This window comes from Triticum aestivum, chromosome 4D, assembly GCF_018294505.1.
Source record: "Triticum aestivum cultivar Chinese Spring chromosome 4D, IWGSC CS RefSeq v2.1, whole genome shotgun sequence".
Taxonomy (NCBI): domain Eukaryota; kingdom Viridiplantae; phylum Streptophyta; class Magnoliopsida; order Poales; family Poaceae; genus Triticum; species Triticum aestivum.
Window position 1 is genome coordinate 53,670,207 of NC_057805.1, and position 16,427 is coordinate 53,686,633.

The following is a 16,427-nucleotide window of genomic DNA, read 5'->3' on the forward strand; positions in this document are numbered from 1 at the left end:
CTGGTATGCCAGGTCGCGATGCCGTGGTCAAGGCCAGGAGGTGAGCGACCCGAGGTCTGGTAAGAGCTCCTGAGGCGCGATGCTCAAGAGGTCCCCTTTGGCGTGCAAGCAGCTTCCTGAAGGCCGAAAAGGAAAGCGGCATTGCTAGAGCGAGATTGCGACAGTCAGGAATTCTGGGCAACGGGTTTACGTTGATACATATAAATGACCTATCTTAATGAGACTGAGGTGATTCCTTTGTGCAGCGCCTGACCGTGCTTAGCGGTGGTGCTACCAGGTGGGGCTCACGCCGGCCTCCCCTTTTCCTTGCTCAGCTGAGTGCTCTGCATCCTCGAGTCCCTACCCTCGAGTGAGACTCAGCCACCGCTAGTATGCCAGGTCGTGATGCCGTGGTCAAGGCTAGGGACGGTCGGTAGGAGCTCCTGAGGCGCGGTGCTCAGGAATCCCCCCCCCTTAACGCGCAAGCGAATTGCGTAAAAAAGGGACGGTCGGTGCGGCCGCCTGTAGTTAAGTTTTGAAGATTCCCGCGGGTTAGCCCGAGAGGAGAATGTAACTCATAATCGCGTTTGATGTCCTACCGCTGATCTTTCCGCAAGAAGATGAAGGCACTGAGGATCTGGTTAGGCGACGTGCGCAGGGCGGGCCGCGAGCCAGAGCTTGATCTCTCAGGTTTGTCAGCGTTGCAGGGACAGACCCGAGCACAAGCATCGTGCCAGTATGTGTAGCCCCTGTTGCGGGATGAGCAAGAGGCCGGTCAGCAACGCGGGAGGCTGCGAAGGGCAATAAGCAACAGGCAAGTGGGTGATAACATAAATCATCTCATGGATAAGGTAAAGCTAGTTTTGATGGATGCAAAACGGTACATGCCGCAGGACCAGATCCACGCGGCTTGGGGATGATGCAGCCCGAGCGGCGCCCCCAACAGAGTGAATCAAAGATGCAAAGGATACAAGTCGCAGGGACGGCCCATGCGACCTGGGGATAATGCAGCCCGAGGGGCGCCCCCAACTGAATAAACCGGAAAATGTCACCTGACACCGTTGCTAAAGAGATGTCGAAGTAGCCGAAGACGCGTGCTGAAGAGGTCTCTCCTCACGAGCCGCCTGGGTCCTGAACCTTGGGAGGCTCTGGGGGCCCGGGAGGCTCGCGAAGAACCGTCGCCATTTCCGCCAGGACTGCCTGGTGCCTGGCCTCCTAAGCTTGCATTGATATGTCCGCTCCTCGGGAGCCAGCCTGGGGAGGCCGCCCCTCGTGGAGGTCTTGGCGTCGTCCGCCTCGCGAGGGTCTTGAGTTGTTGTTGTTGAAGCTGGGCCGTACCGGGCCGTCGACAGAGCCACACCATGGGCCGTAGGCAGGCAAGTCTGGGCACCCCCGGTCCCAGGACGCCGACAGTTTTTACCTTTGTTTTTTAGACACAATTTTTTTTATACCTCTTTTTTTAGAATTGATTTTTTATACCTAGGAGCACGTGTGGAGATGGGCTCTTGCAGAGCCCACTCCTTGACTTTGTCAATGCCTCTCTCTCCTCCACATAAGCGGGCTTATAGCCTAGTATTTTACTAGTACTACTTGCTATGAATGCGGGCAGCTGGCGTCTGAGGGGGAGCGCGCGTGGGAGGGGCAGGGTTTTCTGGTGGGCCAGGGCAGTCAGAAGCGGGCTTGGAAGCAGTCTGGACTCCCGCATGGCCCACCTCATATTATCCCCATATATTTCTTGGAGTCCATGCGCGGCGGGCGGGCGATCTCTTCTCCCTCCCCGTCTCTCTCTTCTCAGCCGACACCCGCCGAGCGATTAGATTTCGGCTATCGACGTTTTATTCAATTGCAGTCCCACATGTCAGTGAAAATGCAAGACAACACATGTCCCCTCTGGTGAGCGGCGTGCGAGCCGGACTGTCGGGGGCGCGACCAAACGCGACGCGTACGAGTCATAAGTGTGCCACCTTTTCCTTTTGAACTTGCAAAGCGAAACATCCAATGCTGCCCGCATACCTTTCGACAACTATATGAACTAACCGGAGAAAATTCATGCAAACAAAGCAAATTGCAAATTAATCGGATGAAATTCATTACATTTCGAAAACTTTTCCTATAAACTAGACGAAAATCATTACATATTTCGCACAAACCATACTAAAACCTACTGTAAACCTAATCTAAACGATCGCCGGCGCCCGACCACCATGTCCGGCCATGAGCCCCGAGAACGCCGGCCATTGCCTTTGCCTCCTCCTCATCCGCCTCGGCTTTGTCCAACTCCGCCTCGATAACCTCCTCCTTTGGAGCACAAGGTTCTGAAGATTTCCGCCTCCACGTCGCCGTCAAGTAGCTAATCGGTCGCCGATGTTTACCCCACCAAGCTTGGCATCGACTGAGTGGAGGAGCGGTGGCCTTCCTGGGACCAGAGCGGCGGCGACCTACCATGTACTATTGTTCCTCGCTGCCGGCTACGCTCGCGCACGCGCGCCGGCTTCATGGTCGTGGCGGCGGAGGGCGGCCAGGGGGGGAGCCGGCGATCTCCTTCGTCTGCTCCTGCAACAGTACGTCCAAGAGGGCTTTGGAGCGCGCCCGGAGTGAAGCCACCGATGTCCTTCGTCTGCTCCTGCGACAGTACGTCCAAGAAAGCTTTGGAGCGCCAGGAGGCCATGGTTGGAGTGGTGCCGACAGAAGGAAGGGACTGGAGGAGAATGAGTGTGGGTCTTTGGCCATGGCTGGGAGCTGGGGCTCAAGTTAATATAGCGGGCGGATGGCAATGAGCCGCGGCAGATGGATGGACGGCTGGCGCCAGAGTAGGTTCGTCGGCAGCCGCGTGTCATTAATGTGGGCGGCGGACGGAAGGATGGTCGTGGTGTTGTTAACGCGGAGCAGTCACTTGCACCGGGATGCCGCTCGGGTGGCGCTCTCTCGCCGTCGCGCTGCTGCAATGCCGGCGCCAGTGAGAGGTCGGGTCGGGCGTGAATGCGGACGCTGCTTCAGTGACTTAACTGCAGGTGCAGTTGGGTCACTGACATGTGGGCCCAACAGGGATCTGGCCCGCATGTCAGTGACACACCAACTGCACCTGCAGTTAAGTCCTGTGAATGCGGCATTGACGTTCTGGAGAGACGGTGACCGTTTCAGGCGGGAAGCGCGCTAGCGATTGAAGGGGTTTCGGTAGGCCAGGGTGGTCAGACGCTGGCGTGGTGGTAAAATGTGAACTCATGGATGACGAGCCTTTGAAGCATATGCGGCACGTATTGACAACCAGGCATCCATGCAACCGCTCTTGTCGCCAGCTAGCCTTCGACGACCACCATTAGACACCACACAACCATGCATAACTTACGAATAATGGACTAATCGATCAAACACACACTCGTGTGCAGTGGCACTATGATCGGTCGCTCACGATACATATATAGGTACCATAGTACCCTCTCTAGCTAGGCTGTTTTATAGATTGTTGTTGTGATGGATGATATACATGAGCAAGGCGCCGAGTCACGTCGTCGCGTCGTGTGCAGAGCCATGGCTAATGTCGAGTAGCTCGGCGCCCAAGCACGAGTGTGACCATTGGTGTTGAGCCAGGTGAATACATGCTAGGTGTTCGCGGAGGCCGCCAGCAAACGTCTAAACAGTAATGCCAGGCATCGCCGGGGCGCGCAGGTGACGGGCTCGCCGTTTGCATTGTGCCATGAGCAGGACTTTGATTGAGAGGGCGACGTGCATGCATTAGCATGGTTTGACAGCATGAGCGTGAGTGTCTGCACGCGTACATGCTACTTGCCTCTATGGAAGGTGTGCGCTAATGTGTGCATCACATATAATATAAAAAAATCGGTTTGTGCATTTAACGCAAAGTATTTCATTTTCATTTGGCTGACGAGTGTGTGTTGCAGCGACGAGTCCGTGGTTTGATTCCTCACATACGCATAATTTTGGTTTTTATTTCTTTCTCCACTGACAGGTAGGCCCGCATAGATAGATAGATACAGAACACGAGCTGATGAGGCGCATGCGGACTATTTGACTGGTCAACCAGACAAATATGGAGCTATACGCTGAGCCAGTGACTGTATAATCACCATATCTCGTATACAATGATCAAAGTGAGCTATCAAGACAAGTTCGATGACCGCCAATGCATTTTACTCGGTAATAAATGACCAGGATTAAAGGGGAATCCAAATTTCCTTCGTCTTCTATCCTTGAGCTCTTGACAAACCAATGCACTATACGGTTGTCCGGCCACTCCACCCCAGAGCTCTCACCAAGCGTCGTTCATGCCACCGCGCCGCACACTAACCGGTAAGGAAGCGATGGCATCCCACCGTGCCGAGTTCCTCGCCGCCCACGATCGGACACAAAATGGAAGGGAAGCGATGGCATCCCGCCGTGCCGAGTTCATCGCCGCTCACGACCTCACATCTACGTGGGCGGAATTTGAAGCTGCCAAGGCCGAATGGGCGGTAGAGCAAGAGGCGGCCAAAGCAGCACAGAGGGAACGGAAAAGGTAGAAAGCACTCAAGAAAAGAGAGGCCCGCCGCCGCAAGAAATAAGAGGACGCACGCTGCTACGGAGAGGTCGGCGGAGATACAACCACGGTGGGGTGTCGCTGACAAAGCCGGGAAGGAGAACGATGGCGTCTGGCCAGCATGTGAGAAGTAGTAGTACTAGTAGTTAGTGTGTGTGTGTCTGTGTCGCCCGTACATTTGTTTAATTAATTACGAGCATGTACTAGCACGTACTAGTTACTACAGTAGTTTTTAGAGCAAATTACCAGTACATTAGCCTAGACTCAATGGAAAAATTCCTATCCTATGCATCAAATGGCATCTCTTTCTCTATAGGAATTGAGATGCATGTCATCTCACGCCTATGATTTTCATATTCCTATAAAATTCCTATCCTATGAACCAAAGGAGGCCTCTGCTGGAGTACAGTACTACTGTAGCTAGCAGTACTGCTGGTACAGTAGTTTTCTTCAAGAAGCAGAATTCAACGAAGTCATGATGGTTCCTTCGTCCGAGCAACTTCAAAGTGGGAAAGGTTGGGCCTGTGATTTGACGGCTCATTAGTCATTATTATTGCGGTGCGACGACCAGGGTGACTCTCCCTTGGAGTTCTGCGTGCATGGCAAGTGGACCAGGATGGTCGACGTCCCACATGTCGGCGAACGGAAGTATTCTTTCCGATATCGAGGAGCAAGGAAACCGCGTGGTATAGTATCACTGCTGATTTATATTTATTTTTTATTTTTGATGAATGCTAGCGTCTCAACTCTTACGACGAAGGAGTGCCAAACACGACACGTGCTGGATGTCCCACACGTCAGCGAAAGGAGTGGGACATGAACAGCGTGGTAGAGCGTCTCCACTTCTTCCACTTCTAGGTCGGAGACTACACGTAGTAGTTCTAGTGGTATGAACGATACAAGTGCGACCCGGAGAGAAAGACACGTCTAGTTGGAAGGTCTCCGGGCATACACGTAAACAAATATAAAACCTAATATGTGCCTCCAATTAATATAGTAGTAGTAGAGTACTTAGGCACGTACATCATAACATCACCGTGCATTGCGCGTACAACATTTAGTGGTAGTAAGAGACAAATGCCTATATGCCACGCATGTTCATACTATTTGTGCCTTTCTACTTCACTTACTGTGCTACATTACTCGGGTTCGTACGTCCACTCCTGGGTACATGTCTGTCTCGTAGTTCCAGTCCCATGTGTTCTTCATAGATGGAACGATCCATAATTGTGGGCAACAGGAGTCCATATCATCGCAGCTAGTGTGGCTCCCCACGATGAAACTCATCCAAACTATGGCCAGCCTCGACGCGAAGCAGTCGCGGGCACCGGGAAGCAGCGCTCTCTCGGTCGTCCACCTTTGAACGCCATGTGCAGGGTTCGTGAAAGCAACCATGATGTCGAACACTGCGATGAAAGTGTAATTTTGGTTGGCGGACGACCTTATCGGGGCTTCCGGGATTGCTATCTTCTTCAATCTCACTGTGGTTCCATCGTACCAATTCAGGCGATGGCACGTTGCATGGGTGATCCCAATGTTGGATGATATGTCCATTTTGCATCATGCTTTGATATCGATATTTATTGCATTATGGGCTGTTATTACACATTATGTCACAATACTTATGCCTTTTCTCTCTTATTTTACAAGGTTTACATGAAGAGGGAGAATGCCGGCAGCTGAAATTCTGGGTTGGAAAAGGAGCAAATATTATAGACCTATTCTGCACAACTCCAAAAGTCCTGAAACTTCACGGAGGCACTTTTTGGAATTAATAAAAATACTGGCGAAATAATCAACTGAAGGGGGCCCACACCCTGGCCACGAGGGTGGGGGCGCGCCCTACCCCCTAGGCGCGCCCCCCTGCCTCGTGGGCCACCTGGAAGCCCCCCGATGCCCATCTTCTGGTATAAGGTGTCTTTTGCCCTGGAAAAAATAAGAAGGAAGCTTTCGGGACGAAGCGCCGCCGTCTCGAGGCGGAACCTTGGCGGAACCAATCTAGGGCTCCGGCGGAGCTGCTCTATCGGGGAAACATCCCTCCGGGGGGGGAAATCGTCACCATCGCTCCTCTCATCGGGAGGGGGTCAATCTCCATCAACATCTTCACCAGCACCATCTCCTCTCAAACCCTAGTTCATCTCTTGTATCCGATCTTTGTCTCAAAACCTCAGATTGGTACCTGTGGGTTGCTAGTAGTGTTGATTACTCCTTGTAGTTGATGCTAGTTGGTTTATTCGGTGGAAGATTATATGTTCAGATCCTATATGCATATTAATACCCCTCTGATTATGAACATGAATATGATTTGTGAGTAGTTACGTTTGTTCCTGGGGACATGGGAGAAGTCTTGTTATAAGTAGTCATGTGAATTTGGTACCCGTTCGATATTTTGATGAGATGTATGTTGTCTTTCCTCTAGTGGTGTTATGTGAATGTTGACTACATGACACTTCACCATTGTTTGGTCCTAGGGGAAGGCATTGGGAAATAATAAGTAGATGATGGGTTGCTAGAGTGACAGAAGCTTAAACCCTAGTTTATGCGTTGCTTCGTAAGGGGCTGATTTGGATCCATATGTTTCATGTTATGGTTAGGTTTACCTTAATTCTTCTTTCGTAGTTGCGGATGCTTGCGAGAGGGGTTAATCATAAGTGGGATGCTTGTCCAAGGAAGGGCAGTACCCAAGCACCGGTCCATCCATATATCAAATTATCAAAGTAACGAACGTGAATCATATGAGCATGATGAAAACTAGCTTGACGATAATTCCCATGTGTCCTCGGGAGCGCTTTCCTTTATATAAGAGTTTGTCCAGGCTTTTCCTTTTCTACAAAAAGGATTGGGCCACCTTGCTGCACCTTGTTTACTTTTGTTACTATTTACCCGTTACGAATTACCTTATCACAAAATTATCTGTTACCGATAATTTCAGTGCTTGCAGAGAATACCTTACTAAAAACTGCTTGTCATTTCCTTCTGCTCCTTGTTGGGTTCGACACTCTTACTTATTGAAAGGACTACGATAGATCCCCTATACTTGTGGGTCATCAAGACTCTTTTCTGGCGCCATTGCCGGGGAGTGAAGCGCCTTTGGTAGGTGGAATTTGGTAAGGAAAATTTTATATAGTGTGCTGAAATTTATTGTCACTTGTTACTATGGAAAATAATCCTTTAAGGGGCTTGTTCGGGGTATCTTCACCCCGACCAGTAGAGCAAAGAGTTGCTCCTCAACCTACTGAACCTACTAAAAATGTTTACTTTGAAATTCCTTCGGGTATGATAGAGAAACTGCTAGCTAATCCTTTTACAGGAGATGGAACATTACATCCCGATATGCACCTAATCTATGTGGATGAAGTTTGTGGATTATTTAAGCTTGCAGGTATGCCCGAGGATGTTATCAAGAAGAAGGTCTTCCCTTTATCTTTGAAGGGAAAGTCATTGACATGGTTTAGGCTATGTGATGATATTGGATCATGGAACTACAACCGATTGAAATTGGAATTTCATCAGAAATTTTATCCTATGCATCTGGTTCATCGTGATCGTAATTATATATATAATTTTTGGCCTCGTGAAGGAGAAAGTATCGCTCAAGCTTGGGGGAGGCTTAAGTCAATGTTATATTCATGCCCCAATCATGAGCTCTCAAGAGAAATTATTATTCAGATTTTTATGCTCGGCTTTCTCTCAACAATCGCTCCATGCTCGATACTTCTTGTACTGGTTCTTTTATGATGAAGACTATTGAATTCAGATGGAATTTATTGGAAAGAATTAAACGCAACTCTGAAGATTGGGATCTCAACGAAGGTAAGGAGTCAGGTGTAACACCTAAGTTTGATTGTGTTAAATCTTTTATGGATACCGATGCTTTTCATGAATTTAGCACTAAATATGGACTTGACTCTGAGATAGTAGCTTCTTTCTGTGAATCATTTGCTACTCATGTTGATCTCCCTAAGGAGAAGTGGTTTAAATATCATCCTCCCATTGAAGTAAAAGTAGTTGAACCTATTAAAGTTGAAGAAAAGACTATCACTTATAATGTTTATCCTATTGTTCCAACCGCTTATATTGAGAAACCACCTTTCCCTGTTAGAATAAAGGATCATGCTAAAGCTTCAACTGTGGTTCGTAAGAGTAAAGCTAGAACACCTACACCCTCTGAGCAAATTAAAGTTGAACCTAGTATTGCTATGGTTAAGGATCTCTTGGTCGATAATATTGATGGGCATGTTATTTACTTCTGTAATGAAGCTGCTAGAATTGCTAGACCCGATACTAAAGGTAAACATAGACCTGTTGTTGGCATGCCTGTTGTTTCTGTTAAAATAGGAGATCATTGTTATCATGGCTTATGTGATATGGGTGCTAGTGCGAGTGCAATACCTCATTCCTTATACAAAGAAATTATGCATGATATTGCACCTGCTAAAATAGAAGGTATTGATGTTACTATTAAGCTTGCCAATAGAGATACTATTTCACCAATTGGGATTGTTAGAGATGTTGAAGTCTTGTGTGGGAAAGTTAAATATCCTACTGATTTTCTTGTTCTTGGTTCCCCACAAGATGACTTTTGTCCCATTATATTTGGTAGACCCTTCTTGAATACTGTTAATGCTAGGATAGACTGCGAAAAGGATATTGTTACTGTTGGTTTAGGGGATATGTCTCATGATTTTAATTTTGCTAAATTTCATAGACAACCCCATGATAAAGAATTGCCTAGTAAAGATGAAATTATTGGTCTTGCTTCTATTGTCGTGCCTCCTAATGATCCTTTAGAACAATATTTGCTAGACCATGAAAATGATATGTTTATGAATGAAAGAAGGGAAATAGATGAAGTACTCTTTAAACAGGGACCTATTTTGAAACACAACTTGCGTGTTGAAATCTTAGGGGATCCTCCTCCACCCAAGGGTGATCCCGTGTTTGAGCTTAATCCATTACCTGATACTCTTAAATATGCTTATCTTGATGAAAAGAAGATATATCCTGTTATTATTAGTGCTAACCTTTCAGAGCAGGAAGAAGAGAAATTATTGAAAACTCTGAAGAAGCACCGTGCTGCTATTGGATATACTCTTGATGATCTTAAGGGCATTAGTCCCACTCTATGCCAGCACAAAATAAAATTGGAGAAAGACGCTAAACCGGTTGTTGATCACCAACGACGGTTAAATCCTAAGATGAAAGAAGTGGTAAGAAATGAAATACTAAAGCTTCTGGAGGTAGGTATAATTTATCCTGTTGCTGATAGTCAGTGGGTAAGTCCTGTCCATTGTGTCCCTAAGAAGGGAGGTATTACTGTTGTTCATAATGATAAAGATGAATTGATCCCAAAAAGAATTGTTATAGGTTATAGAATGGTAATTGATTTCCGCAAATTAAATAAAGCTACTAGAAAAGATCATTTCCCTTTACCTTTTATTGATCAAATGCTAGAAAGATTATCCAAACATACACATTTTTGCTTTCTAGACGGTTATTCTGGTTTCTCTCAAATACCTGTGTCAAAAGAGGATCAGGAAAAGACCACTTTTACTTGCCCTTTTGGTACCTTTGCTTATAGACGTATGCCTTTTGGTTTATGTAATGCACCTGCTACCTTTCAAAGATGTATGACTGCTATATTCTCTGACTTTTGTGAAAAGATTGTTGAGGTTTTCATGGATGATTTCTCCGTGTATGGAACTTCTTTTGATGATTGCTTAAGCAACCTTGATCGAGTTTTGCAGAGATGTGAAGAAACTAATCTTGTCTTGAATTGGGAGAAGTGCCACTTTATGGTTAATGAAGGTATTGTCTTGGGGCATAAAATTTCTGAAAGAGGTATTGAAGTTGATAAAGCTAAAGTTGATGCTATTGAAAAGATGACGTGTCCTAAGGACATTAAAGGTATAAGAAGTTTCCTTGGTCATGCGGGTTTTTATAGGAGGTTCATTAAAGACTTCTCAAAAATTTCTAGGCCTCTGACTAATCTCTTACAAAAAGATGTTCCTTTTGTCTTTGATGATGATTGTGTAGAAGCATTTGAAATACTTAAGAAAGCCTTGATTTCTGCACCTATTGTTCAGCCACCTGATTGGAATTTACCCTTTGAAATTATGTGTGATGCTAGTGATTATGCTGTAGGTGTTGTTCTAGGACAAAGAGTTGATAAGAAATTAAATGTTATCCAATATGCTAGTAAAACTCTAGACAGTGCCCAGAGAAATTATGCTACTACTGAAAAAGAATTTTTAGCAGTTGTATTTGCTTGTGATAAGTTCAGACCTTATATTGTTGATTCTAAAGTAACTGTTCACACTGATCATGCTGCTATTAAATATCTTATGGAAAAGAAAGATGCTAAACCTAGACTTATTAGATGGGTTCTCTTGCTACAAGAATTTGATTTGCATATTATTGATAGAAAGGGAGCTGAGAACCCCGTTGCAGACAACTTGTCTAGGTTAGAGAATGTTCTTGATGACCCACTACCTATTGATGATAGCTTTCCTGATGAACAATTAGCTGTCATAAATGCTTCTCGTACTGCTCCATGGTATGCTGATTATGCTAATTACATTGTTGCTAAATTTATACCACCTAGTTTCACATACCAGCAAAAGAAAAAGTTTTTCTATGATTTAAGACATTACTTCTGGGATGACCCACACCTTTATAAAGAAGGAGTAGATGGTGTTATTAGACGTTGTGTACCTGAGCATGAACAGGAACAGATCCTACGCAAGTGTCACTCCGAGGCATATGGAGGACACCACGCTGGAGATAGAACTGCACATAAGGTATTGCAATCCGGTTTTTATTGGCCTACTCTCTTCAAAGATGCCCGTAAGTTTGTCTTGTCTTGTGATGAATGTCAAAGAATTGGTAATATTAGTAGACGTCAAGAAATGCCTATGAACTATTCACTTGTTATTGAACCATTTGATGTTTGGGGCTTTGATTATATGGGACCGTTTCCTTCCTCTAATGGGTATACACATATTTTAGTTGTTGTTGATTACGTTACTAAGTGGGTAGAAGCTATTCCAACTAGTAGTGCTGATCATAACACCTCTATTAAGATGCTTAAAGAAGTTATTTTTCCGAGGTTTGGAGTCCCTAGATACTTAATGACTGATGGTGGTTCACATTTTATTCATGGTGCTTTTCATAAAATGCTTGCTAAGTATGATGTTAATCATAGAATTGCATCTCCATACCACCCACAGTCTAGTGGTCAAGTAGAACTGAGTAATAGAGAGCTTAAATTAATTTTGCAAAAGACTGTTAATAGATGTAGAAAGAATTGGTCCAAGAAACTTGATGATGCATTATGGGCCTATAGAACTGCATATAAAAATCCTATGGGTATGTCTCCGTATAAAATGGTTTATGGAAAAGCATGCCACTTACCTCTCGAACTAGAACATGAGGCATATTGGGCAATTAAAGAGCTCAATTATGATTTTAAACTTTCCGGTGAGAAGAGGCTATTTGACATTAGCTCACTTGATGAGTGGAGAACCCAGGCTTATGAGAATGCCAAACTGTTTAAACAAAAAGTTAAAAGATGGCATGACAAAAGGATACAAAAGCGTGAGTTTAATGTGGATGATTATGTTTTGTTATACAACTCTCGTTTAAGATTTTTTGCAGGAAAACTCCTCTCTAAATGGGAAGGTCCATACATTATCGAGGAGGTCTATCGTTCCGGTGCCATAAAAATCAACAACTTCGAAGGCACAAATCCGAAGGTGGTGAACAGTCAAAGAATCAAACATTATATCTCGGGTAATCCCCATAAATGTTGAAACCAATGTGATTGATACCGTAACCCCGGAGGAGTACATAAGGGAAACTTTCCAGAACGTCTCAGACTCCGAAAAGGAATAGGTATGTGGTACGGTAAGTAAACCGACTCCAAAACAGTTCTAATAGAAATTTTTCTCCGTTTTGGAATATTTAGAAAAATAGGAAAATAAGAAGTAGTCCGGAAAGGACACGAGGCATCCACGAGTGTGGAGGGCGCACCCCCCTGCCTCGTGGGCACCTCGTGTACCCTCCGGACTCCATTTTCTTGCATGATACTCCTTTTGGTCGGTAAAAATTCATTATATAATCTCCCGAAGGTTTTGACCATCGTACCACGACAAAATCCTCTGTTTTTGTTTTGAGTTGTTTCTGCCGCAGATTAGATCAAGATGTCTTCTCAAGAGTCTGTCGGGGAGAGTCGGGTATCTCACCCGACACCGTGGCCAAAAGCAAACAGCGATGCCGATCACTTTGGGCCATCCACTGAGGAAGAGATGGAGGCCGACTTGAAAAGGATAGATGCCATGGAGGAGGATCAAGAAGTTACCTCTCATCTCCAAGCCAGATTCACGATGGAGGAACTTCAGAGCTCAGCAATTCCAAACTCGGTCATCCCTTCCAATGCTAGATTCCTTTCTTATGAAAATATGAAAAAGAGTGTTACTTGTTCTCCCGCAGCTATGCAACATCCATGGGTGAAAGGAGCTTTAACCGTCACGGGTAAGCTTCGTAAGGAAATAATGGATCTCAAGCAGCAAGTCAATAAGCTCGAGGAAGAGAATCATATCCTAAGGGGAATCATCGCCAAGAATATCACGTCACCATCTCTGAAGAAAGAGACATAAACACATGGGTATGGGCACTCCCCTTGGCAACTGCCAAGCTTGGGGGAGGTGCCCCGGTATCGTATCACCATCACACTTCTATCTCTACCGCTTTTCTTAGTTCGATCCTTTTGGTTATATTTTGATCTAGTAGAATAAAGTTTAGTAGGATCTAGCTTTGAGTTTTTGTGTTGATCCTTATCTATGTAATCAAGTCCGTGAGCTATATATAATAAAGATTAGTCTTGAGATGAGGGCTTGGTTATCTTGCTATGATCTTGAGGGAATAAAAGAAAAGAAAAAGAAAGAATAAAAAGAAATAAAGAGATCATATTGATCTTATGGAGATTAATGACTTCACATATAAAGAGTATGATGAATAAAAGTTGTTGAGAGTTGACAAACATAGTTTTGGTCATCATTGCAATTAATAGGAAGTAATAAAGAAAGAGAGGTTTTCACATATAAATATACTATCTTGGACATCTTTTATGATCGTGAGCACTCATTAAAATATGACATGCTAAAAAGTTGATGTTGGACAAGGAAGACAGCGTAATGGGTTATGTTTTCTTATATCCGAAATAAATTATATTGTCATGGATCATCCAACATGTTGAGCTTGCCTTTCCCCCTCATGCTAGCCAAATTCTTTGCACCAAGTAGAGATACTACTTGTGCTTCCAAATATCCTTAAACCCAGTTTTGCCATGAGAGTCCACCATATCTACCTATGGATTGAGTAAGATCCTTCAAGTAAGTTTTCATTGTTGCAAGCAATAAAAATTGCCCTCTAAATATGTATGATCTATTAGTGTGGAGAAAATAAGCTTTATACGAGCTTGTGATATGGAAGAAATAAAAGCGACGGACTGCATAATAAAGGTCCCTATCACAAGTGGCAATATAAAGTGACGTTCTTTTGCATTAAGATTTTGTGCATCCAACCATAAAAGCACATGACAACCTCTGCTTCCCTCTGCGAAGGGCCTATCTTTTATTTTTGTCTTATACCTCATACAAGAGTCATGGTGATCTTCACCTTTCCTTTTTACACTTTATCCTTTGGCAAGCACTATGTGTTGGAAAGATCCTGATATATATCCAATTGGATCTGGGTTTTCATAAAGCATTATTGTTGACGTTACCCTTGAGGTAAAAGGTTGGGAGGCAAAACTATAAGCCCCTATCTTTCTCTGTGTCCGATTAAAACTTCATACCCATAAGTATTGCGTGAGTGTTAGCAATTGTGAAAGACTAAATGATAGTTGAGTATGTGGACTTGCTGAAAAGCTCTTATATTGACTCTTTCTGATGTTATGATAAATTGCAATTGCTTCAATGACTGAGATCATAGTTTGTTAGTTTTCAATGAAGTTTCTGATTCATACTTTACATTGTGAATAGATTGTTACTTCAGCATAAGAAATCATATGACGATATATATATATATATATATATATATATATATATATATATATATATATATATATATCTGTGGGTGTGTGTTGCTATTCTAGAATGATCATGATGCCCTCATGTCCGTATTTTATTTTATTGACACCTCTATCTCTAAACATGTGGAGATATTTTTCGATATCGGCATCTGCTTGAGGACAAGCGAGGTCTAAGCTTGGGGGAGTTGATACGTCCATTTTGCATCATGCTTTGATATCGATATTTATTGCATTATGGGATGTTATTACACATTATGTCACAATAATTATGCCTTTTCTCTCTTATTTTACAAGGTTTACATGAAGAGGGAGAATGCCGGCAGCTGGAATTCTGGGCTGGAAAAGGAGAAAATATTAGAGACCTATTCTGCACAACTCCAAAAGTCCTGAAACTTCACGGAGGGACTTTTTGGAATTAATAAAAAATATTGGTGAAAGAATCAACTGAAGGGGGCCCACACCCTGGCCATGAGGGTGGGGGCGCGCCCCCTACCTCGTGGGCCACCTGGAAGCCCCCCGATGCCCATCTTCTGGTATAAGGTGTCTTTTGCCCTGGAAAAAATAAGAAGGAAGCTTTCGGGACGAAGCGCCGCCGTCTCAAGGCGGAACCAATCTAGGGCTCCGGCGGAGCTCCTCTATCGGGGAAACATCCCTCCGGGAGGGGGAAATCGTCACCATCGTCATCACCATCGATCCTCTCATCGGGAGGGGGTCAATCTCCATCAACATCTTCACCAGCACCATCTCCTCTCAAACCCTAGTTCATCTCTTGTATCCGATCTTTGCCTCAAAACCTCAGATTGGTACCTGTGGGTTGCTAGTAGTGTTGATTACTCCTTGTAGTTGATGCTAGTTGGTTTATTCGGTGGAAGATTATATGTTCAGATCCTTTATGCATATTAATATCCCTCTGATTATGAACATGAATATGATTTGTGAGTAGTTACGTTTGTTCCTGAGGACATGGGAGAAGTCTTGTTATAAGTAGTCATGTGAATTTGGTATTCGTTCGATATTTTGATGAGATGTATGTTGTCTTTCCTCTAGTGGTGTTATGTGAACGTCGACTACATGAAACTTCACCATTGTTTGGGCCTAGGGGAAGGCATTGGGAAGTACTCCCTCCGTTCGGAATTACTTGTCGCGGAAATGGATGTATCTAGATGTATTTTAGTTCTAGATACATCCATTTCCGAGACAAGTAATTCTGAATGGAGGGAGTAATAAGTAGATGATGGGTTGCTAGAGTGACAGAAGCTTAAACCCTAGTTTATGCGTTGCTTCGTAAGGGGCTGATTTGGATCCATATGTTTCATGCTATGGTTAGGTTTACCTTAATTCTTCTTTCATAGTTGCGGATGCTTGCGAGAGGGGTTAATCATAAGTGGGATGCTTGTCCAAGGAAGGGCAGTACCCAAGCACCGGTCCACCCACATATCAAATTATCAAAGTAACGAACGCGGATCATATGAGCATGATGAAAACTAGCTTGACGATAATTCCCATGTGTCCTCGGGAGCGCTTTCCTTTATATAAGAGTTTGTTCAGGCTTGTCCTTTGCTACAAAAAGGATTGGGCCACCTTGCTGCACCTTGTTTACTTTTGTTACTTGTTACCCGTTACAAATTACCTTATCATAAAACTATATGTTACCGATAATTTTAGCGCTTGCAGAGAATACCTTACTGAAAACTGCTTGTCATTTCCTTCTGCTCCTCGTTGGGTTCGACACTCTTACTTATCGAAAGGACTACGATAGATCCCCTATACTTGTGGGTCATCATTGGACTAAGGTTCTACGGGAACGGTGTCACCATTGTA